The sequence below is a fragment of the Rhododendron vialii genome, chromosome 2a (assembly GCF_030253575.1).
Source record: "Rhododendron vialii isolate Sample 1 chromosome 2a, ASM3025357v1".
Classification (NCBI taxonomy): Eukaryota; Viridiplantae; Streptophyta; class Magnoliopsida; order Ericales; family Ericaceae; genus Rhododendron; species Rhododendron vialii.
This window is the reverse complement of record NC_080558.1, coordinates 22,219,873-22,232,249: the sequence shown is the minus strand read 5'-3', so window position 1 is coordinate 22,232,249 and position 12,377 is coordinate 22,219,873.

The following is a 12,377-nucleotide window of genomic DNA, read 5'->3' as shown; positions in this document are numbered from 1 at the left end:
GTGATTCACCTTTGTTTTGCACTTTTGACTTTATGCATTCATTCCTCATCTCCATCTTGTTTTCTTATGCAAGTCGAATTTTGACAAAATTTATGAAAAATTAGACCGAAAAATATGGTACCCTAAATCCCTAGGGTATCCTAAGATTTTTAGGTACCCAAGGATATTAGGATATCCTAAAACTCTAGGATATTTTAAAATTCTTGGGTGATACTTCCATTAATGGTAAATGAATTTTTGTAAAAGTGAACCTAGTGGTAATTAAATATTTCATATTTCCTTAATGAAAATTAAGTATCACTTTTCTATAAAAAAAATTTGAGATAAAAATCTCACTCAAAGTAGTTATTTGGTTATAATTATAAAAAAAAAAAAAAAGGCCGTTAATTGGGTGCTCCTTGTGTCGTGGTAAAGAGCACTTTGGACAAATATGATTTTTTATTTTTTTTAAGGAACCCCAAACGTAATTTTTCTTTGATCCGCCCCAAACGTAATTCATTCATGTACTAATTTAGGAATACAGATTTGGACAGAGCATAAGCAGCTCCAAGAGCCTCCAACCATCAAGGAGCCTTGGTTGCAGCTACATATATAATGGAAAGAGATTACATTCTTTCCATCGGTGGTGGCAAATTTCACTTTTTCACCATCATTTTTTTCGTTCCTATCGTGTGTTTATTGTTGATCTGAATTGTTTATCTTGTAGACTCCATAGTAAAGTATTCATGCAAAAAATAAACTTGATCGGACATCAATAGGAGTATCAAAAATTGAATTTTGCTTTGTATAATGGATAGTTTATCTTTATTACAGTATTATTGACAGAAATCAGATCATCCATTTTATAAACTAAAATTCAAATTTTGATATATCTATCGACTTCCGATCAAGTTGGCTTTTTGTATGGCATTACTATATTGCGGGTCTTAAAATATGAACGGTTCAGATAATAACAATAGTCTCTTGGTGGAACTCATAATAGGCTATGGTGAAAAAATAAGATTTTACATCTGCGGTAAATAGAATTTATTCTCTAATGGAAAACATTAAACAGGCCTAACCATAACATTTGCCTCTCCAAACAAAAATGTTTGGATACACGACAAAACCATGAAATGTCCATGAACGCACCGTGGCACATTGAGTTTAAATGGAATTTGACATGTTTAAAAAAAAAAACATCATAGTGACAAACAGGAGAGTTCTAGCACCATTTCAAGTTCAAGCAGGTTACGGGTCCAGCTCAAGTTGGTTGTGAGTCTAGGTTGGTGCGGGTCTTGTTTGGCTACTTTACTTGGCTACTTCACCCACGTTCACGAGTGTGATTGATGGGTACGGTTCCAGCATCTGGTTTCACACAAGTTTTCTTTATTTTTGTTTTGTTTTGTTGTTATATTTTGTTTCATTATTTTTATTGTATTTTATTTTCGTATTAATATAACAGGATTAAGTTTTAAAAAAATTGCTATTTGCAAGGAACCACGCAAGAAAAAACGCATTTGGATCCATTTTGGGTCCCACAAAAATCTAGAAAAATATTAATAAATTTTTGAATATTATTTTATGATGCCCTGTAAAAAATCAGCTCCAATGAATATCGGTAATTATTATTTTTTGATTCGTAGAGGCAAAACTGCTCAGTTCGCCCTTATGAATTCAAAAGTAATATTTACCAATGTCCATTGGAGTTGATTTTTTACAGAGCCTTATAAAATAATATTGAAAAATTTATGGATATTTTTCAAATTTTTTGTAGGACCTGAAATAAATCCAAATAATTTTTTTTACGTGATTCCTTGTAAATTTTACTTACGATTAGGATTTCTGAAAAAGAAAAAAGATAAGCAGAAAATAAAATAAAGAAAGAAGTACCTTTTCAGATGTCCAATTGATAATCTGGTTCAACACATGTGGCCTTATTAAATGAGTCACTTTAATACTCCGTACAACTCACAAATAAAGGACAACTCAGTTTCGAGTTTGGGCCACACAATTTTCTTTTCCTTTTTTATCAAATGAAAAAATGGTGACCAACTAAAAAAAAAGTATTAATACACTTTTTGTTTTTTCAACCGTCCTACTCACAAATACTACTTTTACACATACATTGCATAGATTTTTTGTGGGGCCCATTATGGGGTCCCACAAAATGACCCGAGCCGTTCATTAATTTTAAAATATTTTTTAAAGGAATTTCGTAAAAAATCAGCTCAATCGGATACATGTAAATGCTTGAACCAATCTTACAACTTTTCATTCTCCGGAATTCTGAATGAAAAGTTGTAAGATTGGTTCAAGCATTTACATGTATCCAATTGAGCTAATTTTTTACGAGATTCCTTAAAAAAATATTTTAAAATTAATGAACGGCTCGGATAATTTTGTGAGACCCCATAGTGGGCCCCACAAAAAATTTGTGCAATGTATGTGTGGAAATAATCTGTGTCGGAAGTGTTTTCCTTGTTTTTTACCTTTCCCCACTCTCTCTCTCTCTGTTATACTCGTACGTGATAACTCAAGCGTGGCGCACCTTAACCAATTATGAGAGACCAATTTCACCGTCTGCTGCCTTTTTCCTCTTTGTAGATCAGAATTTCATAGGTTTCCAACTTCTTTACTTGGTACTTTTTTTAATACAAGGTGAGAGAGTCTAATTATAAAAAGAAAATCAACCTAATTACAATCAAATCATAATCAATTACAATAAAAAGAAATCATAAGAATCATATAATATCATAAACATATCCTGATATGATTATGATATTATATGATTCGATATTCTAACAAATAAAGACTATCAATTAACAGTTTTATTGATCCAAAATTCTAGTCTAGAAATTCAGCATAGTAATTTTATGCTTCGATCAATTCGTATCAATATTCAGTTGAAGTGCTATTTGAAGTGTTTTGGCTCGAATTCAGAGCTGTTTCAAAGCTGTCTAAAGCTGTTTCGAGCATTTTTGGTGCTATCTGAAAATCCCGCTCGGGCGAGATTCATGTTCGTCCAAGCAGTCCGTACAACCGTGTTATGTGGCTTCAATCCCTGCTCTCTGAAGTTTCTACCTCAGCGGGAGTCACATTCGCCCAGACGGTCGAAAACGCTAAAACGCGGAAAGACTTCATTTTTAGGGAGTTTTTTTAGAATTTACTAACCCAATTAGGTTTTCGTTTGGTAGCAACTTGTCTTTGGCTATAAATACTTGTTATGTGGCCTATTAATTAGCGTGAGAAAATATTGGGGTTTTGGTTTATGGTTTGAGAGACTTTTGCCTTTGTTTTAGCTTTGGTGAGATTTGGGTAGAAGGGTTTTTGCATAATGTGGGCACACGCCCCTAAAATCTTGTTTTATAAAATCGGCTGCGCCATTTTTGGAAAGCGCGGCGAAATGCTTCGATTCAGAGTCGCCACTCGGGTTTTGCGGTAAACACCCAAGAAACCGAACTTGAAACGCTTGCTATGTTTTGATTGGAAAATGTTTTGTAAACTGGTCCGTCATCACCTTTGATATCTAAGGTTCGGGAGCTAGGTTACAAGAGGGGAATGATTTTAAAGCACCTCTTCTCGCCTAATCCAGAGATCGGTCTCTACTCAGCATTTGTAAAACATTTGTTATTCTCTCTCATTAATCAATTTCAACCAATTAGGACGGAGAATAGTTAAAGGTGTAACGACCCGGATTTTTGACCCAAATTTTTTATATAATATAATTAGGAGTATTTTCTTAATGCTATTAATACTTTTTTTTATTGCATGCATTTATTTATTTATTTTCTTTCCTACACACATGCATTATTTTTTTTTTCTCCTACATGCATGCACGTTTTTTTCCTACGCAGCATGCATGTATTCTCTCTCTCTCTCCCTCACCTCACTCTCTCCTACAACCTCTCTCTCTCACTCCCATAGCTCTCTCTCTCTCCAGCCTTAACTCTCTCTCTCTCTCTCTTCCTTACCCTCCAAGAAAAATCAAATTCATCCCCCATTGCCCAAAATCGAAAATTCTTCATCACCAAGCAAAATCCGAAATTCAATTCATTCATATCCATTCCTTACTTCCTCTCTAGCCCCAAAAACAGTTCCAATTCGTCCATACCAAGTTTTATGAACCCAACTCCATTAAATTTGATCCTATCCTACTCCACCAAAATTCACCTATAAATACCTCACCCCATTGACCCACGAGCACACCACGATATTTCCCACACTACCGACTAGAAAGGAAGAGAAAAACAAAAGAAAATCAAGCTCCAAGCTATGGAGTTTTAGAGAGAGAAAGTGAGAGAGAAAAAAGTGGGTTTCGTGCCTAGACCCAACCGAAAACCCATCCAACCATTCCAATCGCTTCCCACAACCCCAAGCATCCCCAAACGTCATCCAATTCGAACCCAAGGTTTCCCCTCGGCCAAACCCGAAGTCACCTTCCTCAATTTCGAAAATTTTGATTTCAATCCAATTCGATCAACCCGAGGTATTATAATCCCTTCCAACCACTTCTCTAAGTATATTAAGTGTTTATATGCTTAACCCTATGCCTCGAACGAATCCATGCATCGAAACCATGACGAAAAGTCGAAAAAACAAAATCTGGATGCACCCTTGCGGCCGCAACCTTCGGGTTCTGCCGCCGCAAGAACCAGGCTTTCCGACCTTGGGGGACGGAAGGTCAACTCGGTCCAACCTTGAGGTGTGTACTGTTTTGGTTCGAAACCATTTTCCAACCTATTGAACATCATTTTTGACACCCGGACTTTTTTCCTAGACTTATCACACCCCAAAGATCATAACTAGTTAATATCATATTTTTTAATTTTATTCTCTATTTATTATATTTTTACTTGTTTTCATTTAAAGTTTACAAACGAAAAATCTATGCACCTTCCAAAGAACGTTTTTACCACCCAAACTATTTTTCTTAGACTTCTCGCATCTCAAAAATGATATCTTCCTAAATTTATATTTTTTTGTATTAAATTTACTATTTATTATTATTTTTAAAGTATTTCTAATCAAAATTACTTTTCAACCTTATAAACCTTCTTATTAATGCCCGAATAATTTTTTTTAGACTCTTTACACTCCTAAGATGAAACTTTGTTAATCTCAATATATTTTATTTATTAGATTATTTATTATCTATTTATTTTACTTTCGGCAACTTTCGTTAATATCTTTTCTTAAATATTTTCGCGACCCTCCGGATCCAACTTTTGATGCTCGAACATATTGCATAGGACTGTAGGACTCATTTTAAGGTCATGCTACTTCGCTCATTATTATTATCTAATTTTCTTTGTATTTATCATGGTTATTTATCTATTTTAAATTCTTAAATAAAACTAGTATAAGCCTAGGCTTACTAATTTTTGGACCAAATTAATATTTTTTTTCTTATTAATTAGACAAAAGTTTCTTGCTTAATTATTAACTTCTTGGCCATACAACACTAAAGGCAAATTAGACAAAAGTTTCTTGCTTAATTATTAACTTCTTGGCCATACAACACTAAAGGCAACAGCCAATTCATAAAAAAGTTATGTGATTGCATTGCTTGTTATTTGTTTTAATTATTATTTGATTAATTGTATATTGTACCGATACCATTGCTTGTAATTTGTTATAATTATTATTTGATTAATTGTATATTGTACCGATACCATTGCTTGTTATTTGTTTTAATTATTATATTGCACCGATATTTGATTTGAATACTAGATTGGACCCTAGAGACATGGGGTGGTATGCGAATAGAATTCACATAGACGATTCTAAGTCAATGGGAAAATGGTAAAGTGTTGAAGTTGTGAGATTGTGGATTGTGATTTGGCCATGGCCAAGGATGACCTGCGGGGCCCGGTGATATTATTGTGGTGACACTAACGTATGGTACACCATGGGAAGTTCCAAAGGGTAATCGTGCCTTGCAAGGCCAGCAAGGGGGATTATCCCATGACACGGACATAGTTAGTGGCTTAAGTATGGTGGCGACCCTAACGTATGGTACGTCATGGGAAGTTCCAGAGGGTAATCGTGCCCCCTGCTATGGTCTTAAATGAATTCATGCGAGGTACATAACTTAGGTGAATTCATTTAGGACCCCGTGTGCAGGATAACCAAGGGGGGATTTTCCATGACACGGTCATAGTTAGTGGTTATGGGAGGAAAAGATCTCGTGGATGGGATCTTAGATTTCACGTAAGGTTAATGGATAGTAACAAACCGGTTTATGTGTAAAATCTCTGCTTGACTTCTTCGATTCAATATTATCTTGTTACTTGCTAGCTGTAAAGTAAGAGGGGTAGTTGGGTTGGATTATTCTGCTGGGTGATTTATCACTCATGGATACGTCTGCATCCTGGTAAATCGGTTGCGTCGGCGATCAATTTGCCAGAAGGCACAGGATTCAATGGAGGGGATTCAATGATGGTTCAGTTTGACATGGAAAGAATATCAGGAACGAAGATCGAGTATGCTTGGATTCGTATCAAGCCTAGAGTCAGCTCTGAAGTTAATGTATTTTGAATCAGTAAATTTATCTTGAAATTGTAATAGTTAAACCTTTATTTTGGAAAATTATATTTATTTAGCAAAATTTTCTTGAGAAATTATTTTATATAGCTTTCGAAAAATCAAGGCGTTCCAAAAGGGGATTAAAACTGTAACATGTTGGCAGGATGTTATAGATGACATGCTCACTTAATTAAAATAATTAGTATAAGATAAAAACAGACTTCTGTGGAAGTTTTAAACAGACTGGAAGACACAGTTCCAAAGTGGCATGAGCAAGAAAAAATCAGCATGAACTGATTAAGTCACTTCATACTAATTTGACCTGTGTACGCCAATACTAAACAAGCGTACGCCAGTAAACTCAAACTCACAGTTCTTATTTTCATCCCTTTAGGCTCTGGAAATACCAGTGCTCATCCAGGACAAACTAAGCAGTATTATATAGCAGATAACATACAGTAATAAATAGTTTGAATGGGCTCAGAGGCCACCAAAAGAATAGAACACCTTATAAACAGTGTGGGGAATAAAGCAGAGGCTAAAGCCTAGTTGCCATGCAATGGCCAGCCATTAGACTGGGTTGGACTGGCACAGGTGGGTAGTGAGCTACCGTACGCTAGTTCTAACCTCTTATCCAATGCATGACTTTGCACTTTTTGGGTTCTGAGACATGTTCAGAAGGACCCCAAAGGCATTCCATAGCAACAGAAATGAATATTGAAAAGTAAAACTAGCAAATTTAACTATGGAAAGCAGCAAACTGGTTTTAACATGCTCAAAGGTGATAAAAATGAAAAGAAAAAGATAAAACAGCTAGACACTAATCCCCACGCCAGTACTACACATACAACCATGATTGGTATATGCATACTTAGGACTATTGTGCGCCAGTTCTAACCACCATGGCTTTGAAACCTTGCTTGCTTTTGGGCCAGGACTGGTATTGATTACCAGCTTTGACCTTACCAGCCCCCCTCAGGGATCAGAACAGTATGCAAAACAAAGGTGTTATACCTTTGGTTTTTGAGTTTGAAAAAGTGCTTGAGTTTTGAATGGATGAATTGGTTGGATGATGCTTGGAGGATGGTTGTATAGATGAATGAGAATGAGTGGTGTATTGCTTACTTTCAAGAGAAAGACTAGCAATGGCTTGAGAGGGAATGTGGTGATTTGGTTATCTTTGTAACCCTTTGAAACTTGGAACCTAACAACCAAACTTGTAACCCCTCAAAAGACCAATGCAAGGGGGTATATATAGAAGGTGGATGGAGATAGAGGGGTTAAAACCAATCAAAGAGACTGATGCCTTAGCCCCAAAGGCTTCACTCTCATTGGATGAGAGGGAAAAGGTGATGGGATTGGAAGGTTCCCATGTGTTGTAGACCCTTAACCATGGCTTCTGCATGCTGAAAAAAATAAGTTTGACCAGAGGTTTGACTAGCGTACGCAAGTAGTGGACTTGCGTACTCAGGTCCAAACTGCAGCTTTGACCGATGACTAACACGTGGTAAATGGACCGGCGTACGCTGGTTTTGGACCGGTGTACGCTGGTTTTGGACTGGCGTATGCAAGTAGAGTTTTGCTGGGGCTTTTTGGTTCAGGTTTAAAGGGTTTTAACCACTCAAACTCAAACATACTAATATTTCCGGGGTGTTCTTGATCTTATTTATCATCGGGGAATCAAATACCATAAGTAAACTAATCTGGACAGTCCAAAATAGGGTGTCTACAACACTTTTTCTTTGTAGCTCTTTGAGCATCTGTTTGCCTTTGTTTAGTGGAAGTCATTGATCGACTACCCGTGGCATAGGTTTACATCCCAAAGTAAGCCGAATCATGTAAATCTCTTTCTCTTCTATTTGATTTCTCTCACATTTTGATTGATTATTTTGGTTTGCTTCGCACATATGTTTTGTTTTTCAATTCGATATTCATAATCACCGTCTATTTATTCAGCTTTCGCACAAAACTCTTCTTGTCAAATTAATGCAACACTACAAGAAAATGCAGATTTGGCGACACAAAGTGTCACGCCCTCGATTTTCAACATAAATATATAATCTATTTCGATAAAAGATTCTCGCATAACAATTATAATACCCAAAAGAGTTCCCAAGTTTAAAGAGTTTATAACATTGGCACTCTGGCCCAAATTAAGCTTAGGTACAGGTACAAACAAGTTATAAGGTTACAAATTCATCTTTACCAAAATAAATCTATTACAAAAGATGATTAAGTAACCAAAACAAGTTAGCTTTCAAAAAGTCTTCACATCCAAGCATACGATGTATGAAAGTTACTATCCAGCGTTTTGACCTGAAAAGAAGATTGGGTTGAGCTACACTAGCCCAATAGAAAAATCTTTTACCAATTCTATGTACAAATATAATGATAAATGCAAAAAGGATGAAGACAGGAAATTTAGCTCAACGATGGATAATAATCAATTTATAAGTGTGCCGATATTCAACGAGATCATTCTTAGGCATGCCATTACCATGATATGCCAACTAATTCACAAGACAATGATAACTATAGCTATCTCGACACAACTCGCTATCATCCATCTCCACCGTCTGTATTTCCACCTCTTGCGTTACAGTATAATTACCACGAGGGTTACCATATTACCACCCTTTGCATTACGGAAAGCCCTAACAGCTTGGATCACCGTATTACCACCCCTTGCGTTAAAAGACCCACTTGAGTCTCCCTATTATCATCCATTGCGTTACGAGACTCCCTAGTCCAACTTTCAACCCCAAACAACTACTCTCTTACTCAATATGCAAACTAGAACTTTCTCATAACCACATTCATGCAAGAATCATCATACGTTATGCCATTAATACTACCACTATGCCATAAACACTCCCAAGTAATCAATCAATCAACAAGTTATATTTTACACGGTTTTAATCAAATGAGTTCCTATTCATTTCTTACTAGCGGAATGCCAATGGACCAAAGATAACTTCAATGAATCAAAGGAAATCAATTAGACATGTTTGGAATAGGTTTGGAGGTGTCCAAAAAGGTTTAGAAGTAATTGGGAGTCAAAACGGTCGATCGGAGCAACATGGGCAAAACTGCCCAGAAAGCCAAGGAGTATCGATACCAAAATAACCGTATCGATACTCCGGAGTTTGGAGTATCGATACGCAAATGACCGTATCGATACGGGAACACTATGACAGATTTCTGAAACTACTGGAATGTAGATCCTTTCAGCGTATCGATACGGGGACATTACGAACGACGATTTTGTGCAGAAAACTCAAAAGCAAATACAACAAAACACCCAATGATTTAAGGTACGATTTCTACACTTAATCAACGTATAAACACATAAAAGAGGTAAAGAAATCCCTACCTCGATTTAAGGAGCAAAAGTGATTCGAACGAGACCTAGCTCCAAACTTTTGAAATCAACCGACATCTTCTTCCCAAGCCTCACCCAACGCGATACGAACCCAAAATCACGTAGAGGAGGTGAAATGAGAGTGGATCTTTGAGGTTTTGGAAGAGTTTTGAGTGTGAGAAGAGGAGAGAGAGAGAGTGAGCCGAGAGAGAGAGAGAGAGAGAGAGAGAGAGAGAGAGAGATACACGGCTGGAGAGAGAGATACAAGGGAGAAAAAATGATCCTCTACACACACTCACCACTATTTATACCCTTATATCTTTAAATCGCACACCCACTCCCCCAATCTTCCATTCTTTCACTTAAACCCTCAATTCAATTAATCACCCAATAAACCACATTCTCTCAATTAGTCATATTAACAATAATTTCAATAATTAAAAAAAATACCCGAGTCTCTACACAATGAAGTACATCGGCAAAATTGTATATGGATCGGCAAAGGTTTTCGCTGATGACAAATTTTGTGTCGGCGAGCTGTCGGCATTGATATGTCGGGAAAGGGTTTCGCCAACGTGAATTGTCCTTCATCGGCAAAAGTATAGTTACAACGATGCGGGTTTGCATCGGCAATTCTTGTCGGCAAATGGTATTGCGTCGGTAAAAAGGGGTACTAAAATCAAAGAGTTTCTCCACTTTTGCCGACGAGATTTTTGCCTCGCCAAAAGTCAATTTTTTAAAAAAACATGCTGCTTCAGTGCTTTCGTTATATTTTCGCGTGTCTCGTGTTTCGACCAGTAGACCTCAAACTCAACTCTCCGTGTCATGGTTCTATCTACCAACTGCACCAACATACTCTTCAATACTAATTTTGCAATATCTATTATATATCACTTACTTATGCGGTACATATACAATTTTATACTAGATACAGTATAACATACTCTTATATATAGGTTGCTAATTTTGCTACTCCCTTTTTTGTTAATGTCACTCCCCTGCAAGTGTATTTTTGTTGCAAAAATACATTTGCAGTGGAGTGAGATTAACAAAAAAGAAAGTAGCAAAATCATTTCCCTATATATATTTATAAAGATATATTGTATATACATACAAATAACACAAACACATACACAGAGACATAACTACTATGGGGCTTATGGGGGCCTTGGCCCCCAACTGGTTCAGGATTTTTTTCCCCCAAATTTCAATATTAATATTAGTTATTTTTTGATTTGCTAAGAACACTTGTATACTGTATTTTTTATTGGATGTTATTTGACATTTAAATGAATGTAATTAGACGCTTAGGTATTAATATTAGTTGTTTTTTTGGTATTGGATGTCATTAGACATTTCGTATTTGTATATACTCTCTCTGTCCCACAGTTTCTTTTGTCCACAAACTTAGAACCTAAAAAAATACATTAAAAAATATAATTCAAACTCTCTTTTTGCAAATTACTAGAAATCCATGTGTTCTTTAAATTTTTGCAAAAAGTGAAAATTTAACTTTTGCTGACACAAATGTCATCGCCGAAATATTTATCTTTTGGCGTTGCACATTCTATTGCCAAAAGTTCCCCTTAGGACTATCACTGACACAAAAATGTCGTCGCTAAAATATGCAAAACTTTTGCCGATGCACATTTCGTTGCTAGAAAAAAAATTTCGTTGGCAAATATTTCGTAGGAGAATATTTCCCATCAACCTTACTTTTCCCAACAACATTGCTGATGCACTTACTTTCATCGCAAAAAAATCTACATTTACCAACACGAACTAGTTTTGCATCGGCAAAAGTAAGCCGACAAAAAATGCATTGCGTCGGCAATCGGGTCGCCTTTGGTGCATTTTCTTGTAGTGCAAAATAAAGTTTTACAAATTAAATGGCTCTTATCCATGGAACACAATGTGCACTCCACAAAGAGTGGATAATGTTCACCCACCTTTTAAATTTGCGAACAAAATGCACCATCACAACTCCTATTTCTTGGAGTAATGTTCACCCACAATGTCGTTTTGCCATTTGTCTATTTAATCTTTGTATTTTCTTCAAAGATTAGATTAATAAATTTCATTTGCAGAGAAGAAAAAAAACTCCTAGTTCCTTGAAAAATTGAATGAGATTTTCTTATTGTAGGAATCTAATAAAAAGAAAATTCATATTGATCTCCAAAGAAAAAAAAATTAAAAATTAAAAACAAAAAAGAAATTTGCCAAGTAAGCTCTTGTAAAGAGATTCTCGCAATCTCTTCCCCCTAAGGTCCTTTTGGACAAACTTATTAGGGACTTTTGAGCACGATTTTTGTGATTTTTTCTCTTAATCTTATAGGGTGTGGTCAAATTTTTACATCATATTTTTAGTCTTGGCGATAGAAATCTGAAAAATACAAAACATAGACCAAAGTTAAAAAATACATATAAATGATAAAAAAGACCCAAAAAATTAAGATAACGGAGTTTTTTTAATTTTCATCTATGATTTTATATTTTTCTAATTCCTCTC